Below are 26,011 nucleotides of genomic sequence, written 5' to 3' on the forward strand. Positions count from 1 at the left end.
GCGCGTAGCCGGCTCCTCCGGGGCTGCGGCGCGGACGTGCGAGCCGCTGGGGAGACCGGGAGCGGCGAGCCGCGCGCCCCGGCCGGCCCGACCCCCTCTGCCGCTCGGCTCCTGCCTCCGTCTCCCGCCCGGCCTCCGCCGCTCGCTGCCGGCTGGACGCGTCTCAGGGCCGAGCGCGGAGGACCCGCCGCCAGGTGCAGCGCTCCGCCTCCTGCGGCGGCTGCGTCGGCGGCGGCTCCTCCCGGCCTCCCGCCCGCCGGGGCGGCCCCGGGGGGCCCGCGGCCTCGGCCCTGCCCGGGAATCGCGCCGCGCTAGGGGGAGGAGACGCGCGGGTCGATCCCCGGGTGCCCGGACCCCGGCTGGGACCCACGCCCCGCAGGGCGAACGACGCGGGCCTGGCTCCGGGCGGAGGGGGCGGAGGGTGGACGGCCGGCTGGCTGGGGATTGTAAAGATCAGCAACAACAGTCACAGCCATCGTTTATTGAGCTTCTATTAAGTGCCAAGCAGACTGCCGACGGTATTAACGCGTTCGTTCAGCGTCTCTAGACCGACCGTGGCCTGGCCAGCAGTCCTCAGGTGACCCGGGAGAGAGGAGCTGGGTAGGAGACAAATAACCGGGGCGGCAGGCCTCACTGGGGAAGGGCTGAGACTGAAGCAGGCTTTCCAACTGAGAAGGTGCTACCCGAGTATCTCGCTGAAGAGATAACGATGTGTGTTGCATCAGAAATGTAATTAGAGTTGTATTTCTGGCTAGACGCGCAGAGAGGGTGGGGAGAGTGGAGTTGGCTGTAAAGGGTATTCCTTCAGCAGGCATTTTTGGGGCACCTGTGATGGGCCTTTGGGGTACCAGATCCAGCTTTCAGGGAGCTTATGTCTTGTTCTGGCAATAATGGCAATAATAATGACCACTAACATGGATGGATGTTTCTCACATAGGAAGCTCTGTTTAAGTACTGTTTTAAGTTTTACCAGAATCCCCAAAATATAGGTACTATTATTCCCATCTTACAACTGAGGACACCAAGGCTGAAACTGAATGTGGACTACCGAAAATGACATAAATACTAAATGGGTGAGAAGGCCTTCATGTCTAGACTTTAAGCTCTTAACCACGAAATCATACTGACGAGAATTTTATAGGCCATGAATCTTTAGGGTTAGAGGCTCCTCTTTAGGGAGAATAAGACAAAGTTACACAGCCACCGTGGCCCCTCCTGGAATCTGGGACTGGGTACCTGAAGCTTATGCTCTGTTAGCCTCATGATAAACCCACTTGCAATACAGATTAAAGCAAAACAAGGAAAGGCACTGCATGTTAAAGTTTGATGAAGGAGATCGAGGTGGTGATTGGACTCTGAAAAGGGCAGGTTTTGGTCTGGTGTGGCCTAAAGATGGCTTCCCACGCAGAATTTGGAACTGAACAACTACGACCAGTTGGTAGCTGTCATAACAGAATTATCATGCTTCTTATCTGTCCCAGTATTAAAGAAGCAACCTTTGGAAAAAGAAAAGGAAGAAAGTGAACAAACTCCAGGTCTAACATGATTCAGTTTCTCTCCTGTGTATGAAAGGAAGGCAGGAAGAACCTGGGTGGGGTGTGGGGGATTCTTCTTCATCTAGAGCTGCCCAGAGGTGACTCCATGTTGACAAGTGAAGCAAAATCACTCTAGAAGTTGAAGCTGGTTTCAGATAGGAAGGGTGCCCTCAAGGGTCAGCAGAGCACAAAATGTTGTTTTAATTGGTATTTTTAGGGCAGGATTTTTTTTCCTGGTGTATGTGTGTGTGCTCAGTCGTGTCTGCTTCTTTGCAACCCCAGAGACCAGTCCAGCAGGTTCCTCTGTCTATGGAATTCTCCAGGCAAGAATATTAGAGTGGGTTGCCATTTCTTACTCCAGCCTTTTCCTGATAGCCCCTTCCCTTCTCAGTATAACTACGGAGAAGATGCAAATATGCAGAAACAAAAAGTGGCCTGCCTCTTCTCCCACATCTCCCTACCCCTGGTGAAGTGACTAGTGGGTGTGGGTTGGGAAATTAGCTTTCAACTATACTACAAGGCAAGCTGTCCCAGAGGTCATTGCCCAGAAAGGCTCAAAGACAAAATTAGGGTGTTGAAATCACGTGGCTAATTGAATCAATTTTAAAATGCAGAAGAAGAGATCAGGAGATAGACTAAGACAGAGACTAGGATATAAGCAGATGGTATATTTTATGAAATATGCAGAGAACCTGTGCCTTTATCTCTCGTGTCAGTTTCCCTGTGCTGATGGTGGGATTATAAGGATCAGAGCTGAGGTCGATCCTGTCAGTCAGAGGGTACCTGGGGCCAGAGCAAGCACGTATTTTCTCTATTGAGAGATAAGAAGTGAGGATGGCTGGCCAGTTCCAGCTCACCAGTGAGCCTGATGAGCAGCTGTGGGATTTTATCGGCATTTCTCAGGCAGAGAACAAATGGAGGCTGTGTAACTATCACCAGTGGGTGGTCATTTGAAGCCTGCCTGAATATTGAGTGCTAATAAGCCTCATGAATATTTACTGTACCAAGAATATTTGATGCCTACTTGGACTTTCCGACATTTCCTCTCTACGTTCAGCTGATATATGCATTACTTAGTCTTACAAACGACTTGTTTTTATTTAATTTCATTTCTTCTCCTTATCATGTTTGTTTCTCTTCTTTCCTTTGGCAGAATTGACTTCTTAAATAACAAAGCAAACGTATTACAATAGGTAATAATAAGAAAAAATAGCTAACACTTACATAGAACTTACCTGTGCCAGGTACTGTTCAAAGCCCTTTTAATGTATTTATTGATTTAAGCCTCACAACAGTCACATACACGTAGGTACTGTTATCACCCCACTTTACAAAAGAGGAAATTGGTGCATATAAATGTGGAGTGACTTTACCAAACTCATACCACTTGTCAGTGATAGAATCTGCATCTAGGTAGAGTCCACCTAGGAAGTCTGGCTCCAGGGCCCAGCTCTTAATCAGTCCCTCTTCCTAGCATATGCAAACTCTTACAAACATGAATATTCACATATGGCAGCTTGGGGGATTTTATTTTAAGCCAGATGGTGTCATCCAGTTTTCTCGCTCCACAACATGGGGCGCTATGGACCGTGCCTCACCTTGAAACTCTCGTCCCCTGATTTCTGTGACCTACAGCCTCGGGTTGTGCAGTTCTTCTCAGGCCACTTCAGGTTCCACTTCAGTTTTGTTCTTGGCCTTTCTTTCCTCCTTTTTTCCTGTGATTGCTCTCACCCCCTCCCTTGGCTTTAATCCCGGAATATTTAATGATGCCCCCCAACCCCTATCTCCAGGACAGCTCCTCTCCTGGGTGCCAGACCCATGTGGCCAATTCCAGCAGGCGGCCATCCACCACCCCTCCCCTGCCGGCTTTTACTTCTGGGTTCCCAAACCGCCCTGGGCTTCTCTGGCGGCTTAGATGGTAAAGAACCTGCCTGCAGTGCAGGAGACCTGGGTTTGATCCCTGGGTTAGGAAGATCCGTTGGAGAAGGGAATGGCTACCCACTCCAGTATTCTTGCTTGGAGAATTCCATGGACAGAGGAACCTGGCGGGTTACAGTCTCTGAGGTCGCAAAGAGTCAGACACATGTGTGCGACTGACACGTTCTCTTTCAAACCATCCTCCCCACCCAGTTGTGCACAGCGCTGTGCTCACCTCTCCCTTCACCCTAACCCCCGCACCCAGCGTATTAATTTCCCCTGCTGCTCCAACCAGCTACCATGAGTGCGTGAAGTAAAACAGAAACCGACCATCTTACATGTCCGTAAACAGGAAATCCAAAGTGGGTTTCTCCAGGCTAGAATCCATGTGTCTGCAGGGCTGCATTCCACCTGTAGGCTTTGGGGTGAAAGTGAAAACTGAAGTCGCTCAGTCGTGTCCGACTCTTTGGGACCCCATGGACTGTAGCCTACCAGGCTTCCCCGTCCATGGAATTCTCCAGGCAAGAGTACTGGAGTGGGTTGCCCTTGTCACTGTAACCTACCAGGCTTCTCTATCCATGAAATTCTCCAGGCAAGAGTACTGGAGTGGGTTGCCATTGTCTTCTCCAGGAGATCTTCCCGACCCAGGGATTGAACCTGGGTCTCCCGCATTGTAGGCAGACGCTTTACCGTCTGAGCCACCAGGGGAGTCCGGTAGAATCCACTTTTTGGACTTCCCCAGCTTCTAGAGGCTTCTTGGCTCCTAGCCCCTTTTTCCCATCTTCACAGTATACACATAACTCTGACCTCTGCTTCAGCAAGCACACTGCCTCTTTTGACCCTCCTGCCTCCCTCTTATAAGATCCCTTGTGATTACACTGGGCTCACCTTGCTGGTCTGGGGTCATCTCTTCCTCTCATGAACCCTGACTTGATCATAACTCCAAAGTCCTTCTGACAATGGAAGGTAACAGAGCTGTAGGCTCCGGGGATCAGGACATGGACATCTCTAGGAGGCCATGATTTTGCCCATCACACCCAGTAAACACCAAGCCCTGTGGAGTCCACCTTTCACATACTCCTGGAATTTGACCTCTTCTCTGTATTCCTGTGCTATGCTCATCCATGAGGTCCTCTCTCCTCTGCCTTATGACAGTCACTTCTCTGGCCTTTCAGTGTTTTCTCATCCCAATCAATCTTCCCTGTTTCAACCAAAGTAATCCTTAAGAACACGAGACAGTGGCATTTCTTTGCAGTCCCTCAGGGTTGCCCAACACCATGGGGTACCTACTGTTCACACTGTGTTGTGCCTCCTGGATGGGCTACCAGCAGACCTTAGTTCTCTACTTAAAACTCGTCCAAGTGGTTAGGACTTTACGTTTTCACTGCCAGGACCCAGGAACCCTGGTCAGGGGAACTAAAATCTCTGAGATTCCATAAGCTGTCTAGCTCAGCAAATAAATAAATATACCATCCATCCATGGACTCCTTTACTGTAACAAAGAGAGTCAAAAGTCCAGTAGTTAAATAGGATTATAATTTTTTTTTCTCATGTAGCAATCCACAAGTAAGGCAGTCCATGATTGATAGTATGACCCCACCACCCACACAACACGGATTCCATGCTTGGTCCAGGCTGACCATTTCCAGCACATGGGCCAGGGAGAGGATAAGCTCTGGCACTTACAGGGAAGCCCTCAAACTCTCATACTTGCACACATGGTGTCCATACATATCACCTTGGCTGTGATATGCTCGGAGCTGCATGTCCATATCTGAGTGCAAAGGAAGGAAATAGGTTCAGCTCTGCAGCCAGAGACCCAGCTAAACTCCATTGCTATGAAAGAAAGGGAGAATGGATTCTGGGAGTCAAGGAGCAGTCTTCCACAGAAGAGAAAACAGGGTCACACAAGGGAAAAATGAAAGAAGGTAACTTAGATTGGAAGATAGGGAGGACCCTTTGAGGAATTAAGAGTAAACTGGACTTGAGGCATAAGTTGGAGATGACCAGGTGGAGAGCTCTGGGAAGACTTTTCCCCTAAGAAGGAGCTGCCTTGAGGCAGCTCTTGAGCTTAGGTCACTGGAGCAGAGGGAGTGGTGGCCTAAGGGGAAAGGTCAAGAGATAAGGTTGGAGAAGTAGGCAAGAACCAGGGCAGGCAACAGCCTTGATGTGATGGGCATCACAGCAAGCATCTGGAATTTTAATTCACATTCAGTGAGATCTATTGAAGAATGCTTAGGAGATCTGACTTGTGCCTTTAAATCACTGCAGCTGCTACATGGAGAATGGTATGGAAAGGGCAGAAGTGGAAGTGAGACTCAGTTGGAAAGGAGTTAGTGGTGAGGAGAGAGATTAACAGTGTCTGGGGGCAGGGTGATGAGCAGTGGGGATGAAGAGAAGTGGATGGATTCGAGAGAGTGCGTTGGAAAGTGTCTCAGCACACTTGGCGATGTACTGGGTGTGGGAGGCAAGGGAAAGGAGGTGTAAGAATGACTCACAAGTTTCTGGCTTGAGCAACTGGGTGGATGGTGACAACCTTTAGAGAGAGGGAGAAGACCGTGGGAGGAGCAGGTTGGAGGGGAGAAAGGAAGAGCTCACATTTTGGCACAAGTTGGAGGAGCCTGTGAGACTTGTCAGTGGAGCTGTGAAGTAGTCGGTTAAGTCTGTGTTTACAAACTCAGAAGAGAGGGTTGGACCTGGCAGTTATCAAAATCAATGTGCTATTTACAATCACAGGAATGAAGGGGTCACCATATACTAACAGAACCCCGAGAAAGGCCAACATTTACCAGTTGGTATAAGAGGAGGAAGGGCTTCCCAGGTGGCTCTATGGTTAAGAATCCAACTGCCAAGCAGGAGATGGAGGTTTGATCCCTGGGTCGGGAAGATCCCCTGGAGAAGGAAATTGCAACCCACTCTTGTATTCTTGCCTGGGAAATCCCATGGACAGAGGAGCTTGGCGGACTGCAGTCCATGGGGTCTCAAAGAGTCAGACACAACTTAGTATCTAAACAATTCAACAACAGTATAGGAAGAGAAGCCAAGAAGGATTAGCCATAGAAGTAGGAGGAAACTTGGGAAGGTCTTCTAATTGTGGTCATCTTACTATAAATGGTAGTAAATCTACTGCAGTGGAGCAGAGTTAAACTCTGGTGATAGACGGAAATATAAAATCCGGTCCCTTCCATCAGAGGCTTGTGAGTTTACTAGCAAAGACCTGGCTATAAATAGATTGATTATAATAGAAGGTCGCATATGCTATGAGTGGCACACAGATTATCTTTTAAAAAATATCACTTTCATTATTTCTGGCCTATTGCATAAAGTTTTAATCTTTAACTACCTTCAATCAAATGCTAAATCTTGCCAGCTTTATCTCCTTGGTATTTTACTAATATGTTTCATCTTATCCATCTGTACACACAGTACTCCAAGGCCCTAACGCAACAGTCTTTATAATGACTTTGCTGTTTCCATCCTTGCACATCAATCCAGTACAAACCAAAGCACCTAAAATGGATCTCAGTTATGTGATTTTAAAAAATATACTTTTTTGGGGGAGTTCCCTGATGGCCTCATGGTTAGGATTGCAGGCTTTCACTGTCATGGCCTGAGTTCAATCCCTGGCCAGGGGACTGAGATCCTGCAAGCCATTTGGCATGGCTGAAACAAACATACATACAATTAAAAGTTATTAAAGTGGTGAATTTCATGTAATATTTTTTGCCATAATTTTTAAAAGTGAGTTTATGAAGCAACTAATATGAGAATTGATTTTACAAGATATGTTGGCAAAGTTCATGGCAAAATTATCTTGTCTATACTTTTTAGATTCTGCTGATATTATAAATTATACTCAAATTCCATCCTGAAAGAAAAAAAAAACACAGAAATCAACATGAAAGAATATGTAATGGCAAAATATAGAACAATATGAGAAATAAAATACATAATAATATTGAATTTTAAGTGAAAGAATAAAATAAATATCCATGAGTCAACACTAATATAAATAAATGAATAAATAAGTAAGGAAGAAGGTAAACTTTTTTGTTCAAAAATTCCAATTCATGAATGTAGAAGTAATGAGGAAAATATAAAATCTCCATTAGAACATCACAGTAATAACAGATCTAGCATGTAGAACAATGTTGAAAAAGAAATTGGAGGATTTACACTATTTAATTTCTACACTTACTATAAACCTATGGTAATCAAGACATTGAGGTATTGGTATAAAGATATACAGACCAATGGAACAAAATGGAGAGCCCAGAAGTAAATTCACAGGCATATAAAACTCATTTTCAACAAAGCTACAAAGGCAATTCGATAGAAAAAGAATAGTCTTTTCAACATAGGTGCTAGAACAATTGGCTCTCCGTATTTAAGAAGTGAACCTTGATTCATGTTGATGTATGACAGAAACCAACACAATATTATAAAGCAATTAAATAATTAAACTAGTTTAATTTAAACATTGATAATTAAAAATAAAATAATTTTAAGTGAACCTTGACTTCCCTGTTACCATACATAAAAATTAACTCAAAATTAATCATAGGCCTAAATATAATAGATAAAACATAAAACTTCAGGAAGAAAATGGGAGAAAACTATAGTTACATTTAATTTGGCAAGTTTTATTAAACAGAATACAAAAAATACAGACTATAAAGAAAATAATAAATTAGACTTCACCAAAATTAGGAACTTTGCTTTTCCAAACACAATGCTCTACAAATGGAAATACAAGATATAGATTGGGAAAAATTATTTTCAACCATATATCCAACAAATGACTTGCATCTAGAATATTTAAGAATTCTCACAACTCAATAATACGACAAATAACTCAACTTTAAAATAGACAAAAGTTTTCAAAAGATACTTTACTAAGAAGGTATATCAATGGCAAATAAGCCTATGAAAAGATGGCCAATATCACTAGTCATTATAGCAATGCTTTTAGTTGGGTGCAATTTTGCTCCTACACACCAGAGACATTTGGCAATATCTGGAGACATGTTTGATTGTCACAACTGAGGTGGAAAGTACTACTGGCATGTAGTGAGTAGAGGCCAGGGATGCCCCCTATAATTCCTTCAATGCACAGTGCAACCCCAAACACAAAGAATTGTTTGGTCCAAAATGTCACTAGTAACTGGGGCTTCCTAGGTGGCGCTGCAACCCATTCCAGTACTCTTGCCTGGAAAATCCCATGGACGGAGGAGCCTGGTAGGCAGGCTGCAGTCCATGGGGTCGCGAAGAGTCGGACACGACTGAGCGACTTCACTTTCACTTTTCACTTTCTTTCATTGGAGAAGGAAATGGCAACCCACTCCAGTGTTCTTGCCTGGAGAATCCCAGGGGCGGGAGAGCCTGGTGGGCTGCCGTCTATGGGGTCGCACAGAGTCGGACACGACTGAAGAGACTTAGCAGCAGCAGGTGGCGCTAGTGATAAAGAACTTGCCTGCCAATGCACGAGATGTAAGAAACTCGGGTTTGACCCCGGAGTACGGAAGATGCCCTGGAGAAGGAAATGGGCCCCCACTCCAGTATTCTTGCCTGGAGAATCCTATGGACAGAGGAGATGGGCAGGCTATGGTCCATCGAATCGCAGAGTCAGACATGACTGAAGCAACTTAGCAAACGCACATACAAGTCGTTAGTAATAAGGTTGAAAAATCCTGCTTTAGAGAAGCGCAAATTAAAAACACGAGTGTACATGTTGTTGAATAGGAAAATAAGTAAGTAACATTAAAAATGAGCATACTAACTGTTGTAGAGTATGTGGGGAAACTAGAACCTCATACAAAGCTGCTGGGAATATAAAATCATTATAATACTTTGGAAAATAATTTGGCAGTTTCTCAAAAAGTCAGTCATAAACTTACCCACAGTTATTCCACTCCTAGGTAGTTCCCTAAGAGAAATGAAGGCATATGTTCACATAAAGTCTTACACACAAATGTACGCAGAAGCTTTATTTGTAATAGCCGAGACCTGGAAACAACCTAAATGTCCATCATTTTGCGAATGGATAAGCAGATTGCGGTTTTTGCATGCAGTGGGATTACTACTCAGCAACTAAAAAAACAGAGTAGAGATGCATGCATTGATGGATATGTAAACATACCTGGGTGAATATGAAAAATAATTATTGAGCGAAAGAAGGTAAACAGCCACCTATTAAAAAAAATGCTTTATAATTCCTTTTATAAAACTCTTAAAAATGCAGACTGATCCATAGGAACAGAAAGCAGATAGCTGACTGCCTGGGAATGGAGTTGGGCGGAGAAGGGAGGGGAGAGAGAGAATAATTATAAAGGGGTGTGAGGAAATTTTAGAGGATGATTAATATGCCCTTTACCTTGACTGTGGTGACTGTTTCAAGATGATTCATAAACGCATATCAAAGTGTGAAAGTGAAAGTCGCTCAGTCACGTCCGACTCTTTGCGACCCCATGGACTATCTGGACCATGGAATTCTCCAGGCCAAAACACTGGAGTGGGTAGCCATTCCCTTCTCCAAGGGATCTTCCCAACTCAGGGATCAAACCCAGGTCTCCTGCACTGCAGGCAGATTCTTTACCACCTGAGCCACCAGGCAAGTCCTTATCAAAGTTTACACTTAAATAGGTGCAGCTGCTTGCGTGTCAGTTATAACTCAGCAAAGCTTAGAAGGCCCGGAGGTTGCAGCTCATGTTTGTGTCAGTGAGTAAAATCACCCCTTCCCTCCTGGACCACATCTTATTTCATAAGCCAAATGTAACTCTGCAGTACTAGAATAAAAGGTAATCAGTACCTCAGAGTATTCTTGACTGCAAACACTCTGCCTAGTAGGAGTGACGTGACCTAAACAGAAAGGCACCCTATTCTTGGGTCCTTTGGAGGAAACTTCCCTCCCTTGCTATATAAAATTACTGTTTAATAGTAAACTGTTACTAATAAGGACAATCCACGCATGTTAAGAAGCCAGAAAAGTACACCTAATTATACCCATCTTCCCCTGGAGAAGGAAATGGCAACCCACTCCAGTATTCTTGCCTGGAGAATCCCATGGACAGAGGAGCTTGGTAGGCTACAGTCCACGGGGTCACAAAGAGTCGGACACGACTGAGTGACTTCACTTTCACTTTCACTTTCCACATGCTTGCTGAAGCATTTTCCAGAAGGTCTAGTCAATGCAATATGAAAATGAAAGATGGGTTATACATGTGGAAAAGGAAGAAACACAATCATAATATTTATACTGTTTGACTATATACCTAGAAAATTTGGGAGAATCAAATTGAAGAATTATTAGAATTAATAATAGGTTTGTATAATATGATAAGGTACAAAATTAATATACAGAAATCAGTATTTCCCAAATAGCACTTTAAAAACTAACACGATAGTATGGGGAGGAAAATGACTCCATTCAGACATTTTCTCCATCCTGATCACTTCTTCTGAACATTTTCTAAATCTTCTGTATCCTTCTTCAAGTGTTTTATTTGGGGGAAGGAATCAACTAAAATGTACTTGTGGTCCTTAGGCCTCTCTGGAAAAGCTATCACTGTGGTATCCAAAGTGGTATCATTTCCCCTGGATTCAGTGTAAAGCCTTGGTTTCTACCTCGTTCAGTATTCTGCCTGCCACAGCCACGGCAGAATCTATCCTACCATTTCGGTATCTGGGAATTTACTCATCAATTGATTTGCACAAAATGTAAATACTGAGTTTTTTAACACTGGTTATTTTTCTATATGATGATAGACACTTAATCCAGGAGAGCTGTGTAGGTAGAACAACATATTTGTAAATATGAAAGTGAAGTCGCTCAGTCGTGTCCGACTCTTTGTGACTCCATGGACTTAATACCAGGCTCCTCCTTCCATGGGATTCTCCAGGCAAGAATACTGGAGTGGGTTGCCATTTCCTTCTCCAGGGGAATCTTCCCGACCCAGGAATCAAACCCAGGTCTCCCGCACTGCAGGCAGAGGCTTTAACCTCTGAGCCACCAGGGAAGCAGAAATTATAGGTTTAGTTAAATACAAAACAATGAAAGCAAAGACTAGTGTACTCACCAACTTGTGCAAATACAATTTACTACTTTTTCTACATGGCATTTTAAATATATCTCAAAGTAAAAGTATGAAACAATTAAAATATTTTTGGTTATTTAAAACCAAATAAGTTTTATTATTAAATACCCCAACTGTTTGCTGTGGGACCCTGAGTTCTGAGGGAACTGAGTTCCCTCGCTGTGTGAAACTTTCTAGATTTGAGAATCTCTTATAAAATTAATGAACTGAGAATTGGTTATCTTTAAGACCTCTTTAGCTAAAAATTTTTGTAATGGCATTCTGTACATCTCAAGTGTTTTCATCTTTTAAAATATTATGCAGTGAATATTTCCCTTTAAAGCCGAAAGCAGCTCCATAGCTCAGGAGTTAGAGCACGGGTCGTGTAGAGTCAGAAGCCTTGTACTTTTTCTGTGTGTTGCTACTGTTGAACATTTGTTTGTAATATCAATATTCTTCTTTGTAACCTATTTTTAAAATGTTATTATATGGCACATGGGGAATGTAAAAGGAACCCATAATTCTATCCATCATCACTTAACTAGATTCAAAGTTGAGTCTCTGTTAATTTAATATTGCCAAAATAAAATAAAAATGACATTTACATTCTTAATACCAGGTCACTATTTTACTATTGACAATATGTAAGCAACTTAGTGATTATTCGAATACTATTTGTTAGGCACTGAAAGTCCTGGTAAAGTCCTTCCTGAAACAAAGTAATGCAGGGCACAGAGAGAGCAAGCACCCACGAAGGTCCTGGCTGTCCCAGCGGAGAGGGCGTACTCACAGCCTGCTTCAAGAACACATGTCACAGCTGACCCTCGAACAGCATGAGCTGGGATTGTGTGAGGCCGTTTACGTGGGTTTTCTTCCAATAAATATCAGTTCAGTTCAGTTGCTCAGTCGTGTCCGACTCTTTGCGACCCCATGAACCTCAGCACGCCAGGCCTCCCTGTCCATCACCAACTCCCGGAGTCCACCCAAACTCACGTCCATCGAGTCAGTGATGCCATCCAGCCATCTCATCCTCTGTCATCCCCTTCTGCTCCTGCCCCCAATCCCTCCCAGCATCAGGGTCTTTCCCAGTGAGTCAGTTCTTCCCATCAGGTGGCCAAAGTATTGGGGTTTCAGCTTCAGCATCAGTCTTTTCCAGTGAACACCCAGGACTGATCTCCTTTAGGATGGACTGGTTGGATCTCCTTGCAGTCCAAGGGACTCTCAAGAGTCTTCTCCAACACCACAGTTCAAAAGCAAATTCTTCGGTGCTCAGCTTTCTTTATAGTCCAACTCTCACAGCCATACACGACCACTGGAAAAACCATGCTTTGACTAGACGGACCTTTGTTCGCAAAGTAATGTCTCTGCTTTTTAATATGCTGTCTAGGTTGGTCATAGCTTTTCTTTCAAGGACCAAGCATCTTTTAATTTCATGGCTGCAGTCACCATCTGCAGTGATTTGGGAGCCCAAGAAAATAAAGTCTCTCACCGTTTCCATTGTTTTCCCATCTATTTGCCATGAAATGATGGGAACAGATGCTATGATCTTAGTTTTCTGAATGTTGAGTTTTTTTGTTTTTGTTTTTTAATTTTAATCTTTTTTTTCTTAAAATTTATTTATTTTAATTGGAGGCTAATTACTTTACAATATTGTATTGGTTTTGCCATACATCAACATGAATCTGCCACGGGTATACACGTGTTCCCCATCCTGAACCCCCTTCCCACCTCCCTCCCCGTACCATCCCTCTGGGTCATCCCTGTGCACCAGCCCCAGGCATCCTGTATCCTGCATCAAACCTGGACTGGCGATTCGTTTCTTATATTTAAGCCAACTTTTTCACTCTCCTCTTTCACTTTCATCAAGAGGCTCTTTAGTGCTTCACTTTCTGCCATAAGGGAAGTGTCTTCTGCATATCTGAGTTTATTGACATTTCTCCCTGCAATCTTGATTCCAGCTTGTGCTTCATACAGCCCAACATTTTGCATGATGTACTCTGCATATAACTTAAATAAGCATGGTGACAATATACAGATTTGATATACTCCTTTCCCGATTTGGAACCAGTCTGTCGTTCCATGTCCAGTTCTAACTGTTGCTTCTTGACCTGCATACAGATTTCTCAGGAGAATACCAATACTAATAAATATAGTATCTGTGTTTTCATTTTATAGATCTTTAACTATGGAAAAGTTTGTATTTGGTTAAAGATCCTGAAATGTGGAATAAACAAAACTAGTATTTGAGCCCTGATTCTATCCAAAATGTTGTTCCTGCCCTCATGGTGAGTCACTTTTCAATTACTTTGTTTTTGAGGCAGAGATAACAGTACGTGGATTTTCAACTGCCCAAGTGGACAGCACCCTGAACCCTCTTCATTGTTCAAGGGTCGACTGTATTTGAGGAAAAATACTTGTCTATATTCAAGTGATCCTCCTTAAAATATTCTTCCATAATACCATGGGTAACACTCCTTTGTAGATAATTAGATATAGGAATTATCTATACCGCATGTCACATATTTGGGGGCATACTGATTCAATTGTTCATTCATTCAACCATTATTTACTAAGCACTTGTGCTTTCCTGATAGCTCAGTTGGTAAAGAATCCACCTGCAATGCAGGGGACCCCAGTTCAATTCCTGGGTTGGGAAGATCCGCTGGAGAAGGGATAGGCTACCCACTCCAGTATTCTTGGGCTTCCCTTGTCGCTCAGCTGGTAAAGAACCTGCCTGCAATGCAGGAGACCTGGGTTCGATCCCCGGGTTGGGAAGTTCCCCTGGAGAAGGGAAAGGCTACCCACTTCAGTATTCTGGCCTGGAGAATTCCATGGTCCATGGGGTTGCAAAGAGTTGGACACAACTGAGCGACTTTAATCTAATCTAATCTAAGCACTTACTTTGTGCCCCACACTGTTCCAGGTGCTAGGAACAGAGCCGAATAACAAAGTCCCTACTCCCATCAAGCTTACATTCCAGAGGGAAAATATAAGTTGTAGCCCAAATGTTAGTTTTTTCTTAAAGAAATGTAGTATCAAGTTTTGTTTCACTGTTTTCCCTGAGTTATAAAAAGTAATTCTTGTTTATTGGAAACCAACAACAAAAAAGATGATACAGAAAAGGAAGATTCTTTTGTAATCCGACAGGTTGGCATAATTACCATGAATAGTTTGATATATATACTTCACTTCTGTTCAGTCACTTAGTCGTGTCCGACTCTTTGTGACTCCATGAATCGCAGCACGCCAGGCCTCCCTGTCCATCACCACCTTCCAGAGTTCACTCAAACTCATGTCCATCGAGTCGGTGATGCCATCCAGCCATCTCATCGTCTGTCGTCCCCTTCTCCTCCTGCCCCCAATCCCTCCCAGCATCAGAGTCTTTGTACAGAGTGTAAAATTTTATTTTTAACTTACAAACTGCATTGCTTTTCTATGAAATGTTTTTTTCACTTACCAACACAGTGTACCATGAGTATGTTTTCATATAGTGCCTTTAGATGTAACTCTTCCTTTTTCTTGCATAATATACCATCCTATCAGTTCAGTTCAGTCACTCAGTCTTGTCTGACTCTTTGAGACCCTGTGGACTGCGGCACGCCAGGCTTCCCTGCCCATCACCAACTCCTGGAATTTGCTAAAATTCATATCCCTTGAGTCGGTGATACCATCTAACCATCTCACCCTCTGTCGTCCCCTTCTCCTCCTGCCTTCAATCTTTCCCAGCATCAGGGTCTTTTCTAATGAGTCAGTTCTTCACATCATATATAGACTGCAATTTATTTCAACCATTCTTCCATTTATGATCTTGGAGATGATTTCCAGTTTTTCCAAGATAACTAGTACTTTTAGTGTTTTGTTTAAGAAATCTTTGCCCAGCCCATGGCATTTTAAACTCACACTGTAGGGCTTAAAGACAGAGAGCCCCCGCTGGCAGCTGCCTTACTGGGCTGGGAAGTCAGAAATTGGAGTTAGGAACTTTAACAGCCATTATCTAAGGGCTTAAGATCCCAGAGGAAAGAGGAATATACCGCAGTGAGACTGAGGCTTTGACTGCAGTTTCCTTCAGGGCTTTTCCAAATTCTAAATTGTACATATTCTGGGTAAAAGGCTGAGAAACTTAGCAAAGAGCTGTGAGGTTCAAAGAGTTTCAAAATCTAGGATGAAATTTTGACAGTCTCACCTGTTTTTCTTAATTTCCTGTGTGTGTGTATGTGTGGTGGAGAAGAGGGGTGGGAAGTGGGCTGTAAGAAAGGCTTGCATGCCAAGCTAAAGCCTAGGAACTAGGAGAAATTCGCCAGAGGGTTTTAGGGAATGGAGGACCTGACTGAGACTCAGTTTCATGATGTAGGCATTGGAAGAGCCTCTGGTGAGTGTCCTTCCAACGAGGACACTGGAGCGTAGACAGCTGTGTCCACCCACAGTCACAGGTCACTCACAGCAGCTGAGCCAAGGCCACTGTCCCCAGTCTAGGTATTCTTGAACTACTGCAGGTGCCTCAAAGCCACACTGGCAGTGTGTGTGCAAGGGGGGTCAGGGGCAAGGAGAGGTCTGGCCAAACATGGTGACCTGGAAGTGTGAAGGATGAAAGGATGTTGGAGCCCAGGGTGTGGGGAGACAGCAGGGAGGAAGAGCTTGAGGATAAGAACAGGACCCCAGAGCTTCCCTCAGGGAAGGATATGAAAGAGCAGAGCTAGAATCAGAAAACTAAAAGGCTGGAGGAGTCTATGCAGAAGGGGGTGGGCAGGATGGGAATGATGATTACTTTGGGAACTGTTGAGTTTCACCAACTGGCAAGATATGGAAGCAGAAATGGCCAGCAGGTAATTACATATATGGGTCTGGAGTTTAAAGAAAGATTGGGGTTTTCTCCTCATTCTAATCCATTCGTTGCTTTATTCTTTTCCATCTTTTACAAATTTGGGAATCAAGTATATCGGTGATATAAAGTTGTAAATATCGATGAGATCTTTAAGTGGATAAGTACATAAAGAAAAGAATTTCTAAGCATAGTATATTACGATTTTACTCCAATCCCACCCCACAAACCACAATAGAGATAATCTGATTCATTATGAAAACCGGATGTCATGGTTAGAATCCCAGAAAAGTGTTGTATAGATTCTACTTGAACCTGATAAATGACTTTAAAATTAATGGTAGTTAGAACACAGTTCATTTCATGGCTGGAAATTTCAAATATTTTAAAAGTCTCATGTATTGAGTTCAAACTTGCTTCCTATAATCTTCGCTCATTGGTTCTCTAAGTATTTAAACTTTTATCTCCTTTCCACAGTAAAATTGTATAATTCAAGGACTACACTAATGCTTACAACTGGCCAACTAATCATCAGCATATAATTAGTTTTAAAGAAGAGCAATGGAATATTAAAACAACCTGATCTACTTTTCTCAGCTATTAGATTTGAAAGATTGATGCTATCTTGTGTTGGCGAATGAATATTCTGATCCTTTGTTGATGATATTTCTATTGGTACACCTTTTCTGGAGGATACTTCGTCACTAGGCACCGAAATTTAAAATGTCCATTTTTATTTTATTTTTTGCCATGCCATGCTGCAAATGGAATCTAGTTCCCTGCTGCTGCTGCTGCTGCTAAGTCGCTTCAGTCGTGTACGACTCTGTGCGACCCCATAGACGGCGGCCCACCAGGCTCCCCCGTCCCTGGGGCTCTCCAGGCAAGAACACTGGAGTGGGTTGCCATTTCCTTCTCCAATGCATGAAAGTGAAAATTGAAAGTGAAGTCGCTCAGTCGTGTCTGACTCCTCTTCTAGAGGAGCTACCAGGCTCCTCTGTCCATGGGGTTTTCCAGGCAGGAGTACTGGAGTGGGCTGCCATTGCCTTCTCCACTAGTTCCCTGACCAGGAATCAAACCTGTGCATTGAGAGCACACAGTCTTAACCACTGGACCACCAGGAAAGTAAAATGTCCATTTTTGATCTAGCAGTTCCACTTCTAGGAATTTATCTAAATGAAATAATTGGAGAGTGTTCAGATATACACATCCATCAAGCATATTCGTTGGCTTTTTTTTCCCCCGGTAAATGTTTTAATTAAGTGTTAATATAGTATGTGTATGTGTGTGTGCTCAGGTGTATCTGAATCTTTTGCGACCCCATGGACTGTAGCCTGCCAGGCTCCTCTGTCCATAGGATTCTCCAGGCAGGCATACTAGAGTGGGTCACCATTTCCTCCTCCAAGAGATCTTCCCAACCCAGGAATCGAACCTGTAGCTCCTGCAAGTACTACACTGGCAGGTGGCTTCTTTACCACTGCAGCACCTGGGAAGCCCTGTAAATACAGTGACATAGACTAAACTTAAGTCTATAGGGCAATGAATTTCTACAAAGTGAACATTCCTATGTGTCTGCCACCGAGGTGTAGATCATTACTGGTGTTTCCCCGTCACTGCTGCTGCTGCTGCTAAGTCACTCAGTCGTGTCCGACTCTGTGGCACCCCATAGATGGCAGCCCACCAGGCTCCCCCGTCCCTGGGGCTCTCCAGGCAAGAACACTGGAGTGGGGAGCCACTGCCTTCTCCCTCAGTCACTGCCTTCCCAAAGGGAATTGTTACTCTCACGTTGAAGATCAAGTTCCCAGGGAAGCAGATACTGACATTACTGTACAGCTGGGACCAGTACTTGTGGGAGGGAAGGTGGTAGAAGGCCAGGGGTCCAGAGGAAAAAGGAAAGAGAGGGAAGAAACATGATTGGGCAGAAGTAAAAGTGGGCTGAATTACAGTCTCAACAAAGTCTTCAGCTAACTCTACAGGGCACTCTGAACCTGGGATAGCTCTTCAGAGTTGTCCCAGGTTGAGTGAGGGCCTTTATAGCCAGCTCCATAATTGGGGATATAATTGGAGGTCAAATAGCTCTCTTCAGCTGAGGCACTTCCTAAGAAGACTTCCTGAAGGGGGATCTTGATATGTACACATTCCATGAGGGCAGCTTGGTTTTGAAGATTATGTAAAGTATCATCCAGCATATCCTTTTGTGGGTTGCCTCTTTCATTTCACATTATGTATGTGAAATACATGCTGTTTCATCCCATTTCTGTGTACCATGCGATATTTATTCATTCTACGATAGCTGAGCATTTGCTTAGTTTTCTGGTTTGGGCTATTATGAGTACTGTTGACATGGACATTCTTATACATGTCTTTTGATGATTATTTGTATGCATTTCTCTTGGGTATGTACCAAGAGAAGGGTCATAGAATAAGTACACTTTCAGCTTTATTAAATATTGCCAAATATTTTTGTACAATTTATAATTCCACCAATGAGTATATGTAAGAGACTTAGTTGTTTCAAATTCTCACTAATATTTGACACTGATTGTTAAGCTTTAATTATGGTGGTGGATGTAACGGCTCTACAGTGTTTAAATGCATTTTCCTGATGATTAGTGATGTTTACGCTTTTTGATATGCTTATCAGCCATTTAAATACTCCCTTTTGTAAAGGGTCTTGTGGCCATTTTTTAATTGGACTTTGTATCTTTTTCTTGCTGATTTATAGGAGTCTTTTCTATCTACCAGAGAAGTCAATGGCACCACACTCCAGTACTCTTGCCTGGAAAATCCCATGGATGGAGGAGCCTGGTGGGCTGCAGTCCATGGGGTCGCTAGGAGTCAGACACGACTGAGCGACTTCACTTTCACTTTTCACTTTCATGCACTGGAGAAGGAAATGGCACCCCACTCCAGTGTTCTTGCCTGGAGAATCCCAGGGACGGGGGAGCCTGGTGGGCTTCCATCTCTGGGGTCGCACAGAGTCGGACACGACTGAGGCGACTTAGCAGCAGCAGCAGCTTATATCTACAGGATATAGATCTTTTGCTAGGTAAATGTTACAAATATCTCTCCTACTCTGTGGCTTATGTTTTCATTATTTTATGCAGAGAAAGAAAACAACTCTAGGAAAGTTGACTAAAATGCCAACCGTAGTTTTGTCTGGATGTTAATTTTTCCTTCTTTCTACTTTTCCATATTTTGTAGGCCTTTAAGAAGCATGTAATAAGGAAATAATTTAAAACACAATGAGAGAAATGAGTTTTGAAAGAAAAGCAGCACATTTAAAACATGATGTGTGTGTGTATATGTATGTGTGTGCACACACGTGTTTAGCCATGTCTGACTCAGTTGTGTTTGACCCACCAGGCTCCTCTGTCCATGGAATTTTCCAGGCAAGAATACTGGAGTGGGTTGCCATTTCCTCCTCTGGGGATCTTCTCGACCCGTGGATAGAACCCACGTTTCTTGTGTCTCTTGCATTGGCAGGCAGATTCTTTATCACTGCACCACTTGGGAAGCCTTTACAACATGACGATGTATTTTAAAGGTGACCCGAAGAACTTTGCTGCAATTTTCCTTCACTGTTACATACGTGCCTAGGCTGATCCGCTAGAGACCTCTGGTGGAGAGTGTTGTAAAGTTTACAGCAAATGTTCCAATGTGCTCAAATTGCTTGGGAAATTATAGCAGGGAGGGCCAGCTTACTTACCAGGGGGGAAATGTTTGTAAAACATACTTTGGTTCTCTTATCATCTCAGCTTCCAAATAACTGACAGGATTCTGCTACTCCCAGGTTTGGGTAGACCTAGCTCTCCAATGGGCTGGGTTTGGACCTGACCAACAAATATGATAAAAATTCAGAGAGAACAAAAGACAGTGAGGTTAGGAGTAGAAATGGGGCCAGTTCACAGCTGGCTACAGAGTTGGTAGCGCCCTGGAAAGATGAAATAGTGGGGCTCCCTTACAGAAAGCTGGAGAAAAGGTTGTCATTAAAGATACTAAAGTTAAAAGGTTTTCCTTTCTTCTATTCTCTCTTTCAACCTGTCATGCTATTATTTGCAATTTAATGTCAATAAGAAAATTTTTAAATTTAAATCGCTAGCTTGAATTTTACCATTTGTATTTCTATTGCACAATGCCAGTTTTAAGTACAAGAGTGTAACTCATATGTGCAATCATCAAAATTACATGTTTCATTTTTCATAGCTTGTCATGTGTGCTGAGTCACTTCAGTCGTGTTGACTCTTTGAGACCCCATGGACTGTAGCCTGCCAGGTTCCTCTCTCCCTGGGATTCTCCAGACAAGAATACTGGAGTGGGTTGCCATGCCCTCCTCCACGGGATCGTCCCGACCCAGGGACTGAACCCAGGTCTCTTGCATGGCAGGTGGATTCTTTACTGTTTAAGCCACCAGGGAAGCCCATGGATACATATAGTATCCTCACTACAAGAGTGGAAAGAATACAGAAAAGTACCTCAGCTGGGTTCTAGTTCAATTCTTGGTATGTACACATCCTGCTAACTCTTTCTACCTTCAGTTTTCTGGCAAGGAAGAACAAGAAGAGAAGGAATTATGGGTGGCCCTATCTTTTTAAAAAATATTTACTTATTTATTTGGTTGCACTGGGTCTTAGCTGAGGCATGCAGGATCTAGTTCCCTGATCAGGAACAAACCTGGGCCCCTGCATTGGGAATGCACAGGCTTAGCCACTGGACTGCCAAGAAGTCCCTAGATGGCCCTAACTTACCTTTCTTTCCATGCCATCATTTTCACCCTATGTGATTTGCTGTAATTATATAGAGAAAAAAATAAGAAAGGGCATAATAGATTTCCCTGGTCTTTTTATGTTTCTGAGAATGCCAGTGCCATCTTTTGACATTCCAAGCAAATCCTAGTTCTAGGGGGCTGTTATCCCCACCTAAGTAGTCATAATAAATGTAATTCGCTCACCTTGTACTTGCTTTAAGTCTCATTGAACCCCCATACATCAGGGGTCTGCAGGAATTCTGTGCTCACACGGCACTGTGAACACTACATGAATGGAATGGGGTTACGGGGAAAGAGGGCAAACACATGTTGCCCATCACACCTCTGTTCACACGCATGCTCCACTGTCCTAGAAACTTAATTTACAAGTTCAAAGACAAAATATTGGAGAATTTCAAGACGGTACTTGCAGAACCAAGCATGGTGCCATGAGAAGGCTTCTGTGCCCGCACAAGTCACAAGCCCATGAAGTCAGCCTAAGGACGGTCTTTTTTTTCTTTTTAATGGAGAAAGGGAGAAAGCTCTTAATCCTATACGATAATGGCTCGCTAAGCGTCAGGAACATTGAAAATACAGCCTAGAAAAGAAAAATCATATTTGAAATTACACACATTTTATTACATAGCAGTGACAATGTTGGCTAGGCTGATTATCAAATAGAAATTATAAGCATATAAACCTTTTAAGAATGATGTCAGTGCTAAACACAGCTACTTCCCCTGGACCCATTTCAAAGATCCATCTGTGTACAGACCAGCTTTTCCTTGAGTTCCCTGCCACTCTGAGGGGACAGTCACAGTCCCTTAGGCTTGCTTTATGGATATGTGTTACAATCCAAGGACCAAGCCAGGAACAATGAAAGGTGTTAACTGTGGATGTGAAAGGTTATGACTTTCTGTTTCTACTCTTCCTTTGCATTTAGCACTTACAGAAAAAATAAAACAGAACTGCGGTACAAGAAGGAAGCTGTCAGAAACTTTTGTCTGCGTTTTCCTACTTTTCGGAATGTGCGTTTGACCTTTTCTGCCGTGGAGTGGGCAGGGCTGCTTCTTCGCTGAGTGTGCGGTGCATGCTCAGTTGCTCAGTCATGTCCAACTCTTTTACGACCCAATGGATTGTAGCCCGCCAGGCTCCTCTGTCCATGGGATTTCCCAGGCAAGAATACTGGAGTGAGTTGCTATTTCCTTCTGCAGGGGATCTTCCCAACCCATATCTCTTAGGTCTCCTGCGTTGGCAGGCGGGTTCTTTACCGCTGCACCACTGGGGAAGCCTGAATAATTAGTGTGTGTGTGTGTTAGTCGCTCAGTTGTGTCCAACTCTTTGTGACCCCGTGCACTGTAGCCCTCTGCAGGCTCCTCTGTCCATGGGGTTCTCCAGGCAAGAATACTGGAGTGGGTTGCCATTTCCTTCGCAGGGGATCTTCCTGACTAGGGATCAAGCCCATGTCTCCTGCATCTCCTAAATTAGCAGGTGAATTCTTTACCACTTGAGCCACCTGGTAAGTCCCTATTTCTGTGTGCTAGCTGTGTTTAAGGCTGGTTACAGCTACATGTTCTGGGCCATGCAAGCAGGACAAGGAATTATGAGCAGCTGCTATGGACTAGGCTAAGCAGACTCCTTCAGGGGATGGCTAAGCAACGAACTGAAAGCGGAGACTTGACAGTTTATCTGCCTGCTGAGCACTCAACAGAGGCAAAAGGTGAGTCTGAAAAGAGGGGGCAGTAAGCCCCTAGGCAAATTGCCAGGATCAAGAGTCCCAGAGATTTCTCACAAGTCTCAAGACACCAATAACTGTTTTTATGTGTCTTATATTCTCATCTGTGCCTTTTTAATAGGCAGGAAGTTCCCTTTATCATCTTGGTTGTTGCTGTTATTTAGATGCTAAGTTGTGTCCAACTCTTTGCAACCCCATGGACTATAGTCCACCAGGATCCTCTGCCCATGGAAATTCCCAGGCAAGAATACTGGAGTGGGATGCCATTTCCTTCTCCAGGGGATCTTCCTGACCCAAGGATTTAACCCACGTCTCCTGCATTGGCTGGTACATTCTTTAACGCTGAGCCACCAGGGAAGCCTTACCATCTCGACAAATGTATTTATGCACTCTTCATTCTTTGGGGGATGAAGTGGCTAAGTACGTCAGAAGTAGATGAGTGTAGCTAAGGGTTGAAAACATCTGCTCTTAAATGTCACGAGACCTTAGTGAATAGAACAAAGGATGTGTGATCAGAGGTCAGATGAAGACAGAAGCCTGGATGACTCATTTGGCCCGGGTGATCGAGATTGCTAGATGTCCTCTAATGCCCGGCTCCTAACTCCCAGGGTGATAAAAAGCCTGGTTTTCAGTTGAGCACATGGTTACTCCAAATGGAGACTTTCTACGTGCAGTCACGTGGCTAGGTTCTGGTCAGTGATGTGAAAAACTGCCCTTCCCTTCTTTGTCTTCTCCTCTGTCTTGCTGCCTAAAATGCAGAATCTGTTGTCTTAGACCTGAGAAGGGTCATGGTCTGGGGTTGGGAGAGCAGTGAGATGGAAGGAGTGTGACTCCCTGAGGACTTTGGGGTGGAGCCTCCTTTCAGCTCTGGACTGCTCACCAAATACTTTTGATCTTATTTAAGCCATTGTTATTTAGGCATTTTGCCACTCACAGTTAAACCTAATGCTACTGATGCAAAGTATTACTGCAAACTTATCCTGGCTGCACTTCTTCTAGACAGACGGGCTAACTTATAGGACTTTATACTCAGACTCAAAGATCTGCTTTTTCATACTCCCATCATTATAACACAGCCAAAAGCCCTTTATACAATATGTATCCTTTGGCATGTCAAAATCTCATGCAGAGAGCCTATAACTAGGGGCTTAGAAGTCAGAGCAAAAAATTAGCAATACACAAAGTGCATTAGAAGAGTTGACTCATTGGAAAAGACTTGATGCTGGGAGGGATTGGGAGCAGGAGGAAAAGGGGACGACAGAGGATGAGATGGCTGGATGGCATCACTGACTCGATGGACTTGAGTCTGAGAGAACTCCGGAAGTTGGTGATGGACAGGGAGGCCTGGCGTGCTTCAATTCATGGGGTCGCAAAGAGTTGGACACGACTGAGCAACTGAACTGAACTGAACCTTTAGAACCCTACTCAACATGGCTGCCAGCCCTCAGGAGCAGTTGAATTGAGACTGGCATGATGGTTAAGTGGAAGCATGTGGCTAGTGTAGAGAGTGACAGGTATATTTGGAAGGTTGAGCCAAGAGGATCTCCTGAGTGACTGGATATGGTCTGTAGGAGCAAGAGAGGAACCAACACTGACCTGGCTTCCCAGGGACTGCTCTTATTGATGTGCAGGGGGCTCTCTTTTTATCATCCTCTATTTAAGCAACCTAGCAGATTCATCTGTCTGCCAGCCTCCTGCAAAACCACGCTGGCTGATGCACAAGACACTCGATCTTGGCAACCAACAGGCTACTCTTTGGAGCACCCCTCCATCACAACCCCCAACTCCACTCCCATCAACTGAGTTGTATGTTTGCTTAGACTGACTGACTTCATTCAAAAATCATATTTCCATGGTATCTTTAATAACAGATTAAGTATAATGTAAAATGAATTTGAAAACAAAGAATTTAAGGCTTTGAAAGTATTGATATAAATGAGTCTTAAGAATTTACTGAGTATGAGACAATTGTAAAGATAGAGGGGAAAAAAATGAAAATCCAGAATGATTATGTTGTCAGACTACATGGCAAATATTTTTTAACTTCTTCCTCTAAAGAAATCAGAGCCTGAGAATTCCCTGGTGGAACAGTGATTAGGAATCGGTACTTTCACTGCCAGGTCAGGTTTGGTCCCTGGTGGGGGAACCAAGATCTGGTAAGTCACACTGCACAGCCAAAAAGAAAGAAATCAGACCTACAGATCACCTTCCCACAGGTGTGGTTAATGCTAGACCAGCACGCACATGCTCAAGGAAGGGCCTTAGCTTTCTGGCAAAGGTTGACAACGGATATGTGCAACGGATGTTTACAGAATATATTGGATTCTCTGTTCTATCCAGTTTTCCCCCCAGTAAGCTGGCACAGTGATAGATCACATAAATAAATAGATCACATTGAAGATGACTGTTTTCACTGCATTGTTATTGATAATTTACATATTCTGAAAATGTTTATGTGCAAAACATGCTTTTTCTTGAACTATATTCTATTTTTCCATTCTGATGAATATCAGGCAGCACTAGTTTCTGGGGTTTGGTTTCTAATGTGTCTTGTGAAGAATGAACTCACTTTGACTTAAAAATCAACCTTTATAATTAGAATATATAGCTCGAGGACCCATGAGCAATCACAAAGCATGCACAGACTTTAAAAACTATGTAACTTTTTCACTAAATAAGTCGTTTAATCTGCTGTGTGCAACGAGATACCTTTAAATAGCCTCCAATTAAAATAAATAAATTAAAAAAATAAACTAAAAGTTTGACTTACCATGATTCCTTTGTAATTGCAGAAAACCAGAGGATGCTGCAGAAAATCTTTTGGCCTCAAGAGGGCGTAGGGCAGAAAGGAGATGGCTGAGAGTTTGGTCTCTGCAGATGGTGGAACCATCATCTCCTCAACCAGGGCTGCTAAAGAGATAGGAAAAAGAGGTCTCACCCACCTCAGAGGACATTCAACATGGGATTCTAGTAGACCAACGACTGTATATATTTAACTCTGGTTTTTGAAGTGTAATAAACACCATGCAAAAACTACTATCCTCTCCTGTCTTACCGACAGAAGTAAGAGTTATGTTAGGTGAGAGTATTAGAGGGCACTAGAGACATAATTAGTGGCAGAATCAGAGAGTTAGAATGAGAGAATAAGAATATAAATTTGAGAGAGTTTCAGAACGTGTGTATGAGTGT

The 26,011-nt window shown here is 43.5% G+C and overlaps 1 long non-coding RNA gene across 1 annotated transcript; it reads left to right on the forward strand.

Moving 5' to 3' along the window:
- The first annotated feature begins 269 nt into the window (after positions 1–269).
- On the forward strand, positions 270–25,858 carry LOC132659191 (uncharacterized). The gene is made up of 2 exons (XR_009599267.1): positions 270–577; positions 25,615–25,858. It is a non-coding gene; the product is annotated as an uncharacterized LOC132659191 (long non-coding RNA).
- The last annotated feature ends 153 nt before the right edge of the window (positions 25,859–26,011 follow it).

Source organism: Ovis aries, chromosome 2, assembly GCF_016772045.2.
Source record: "Ovis aries strain OAR_USU_Benz2616 breed Rambouillet chromosome 2, ARS-UI_Ramb_v3.0, whole genome shotgun sequence".
In the NCBI taxonomy this organism is placed as follows: domain Eukaryota; kingdom Metazoa; phylum Chordata; class Mammalia; order Artiodactyla; family Bovidae; genus Ovis; species Ovis aries.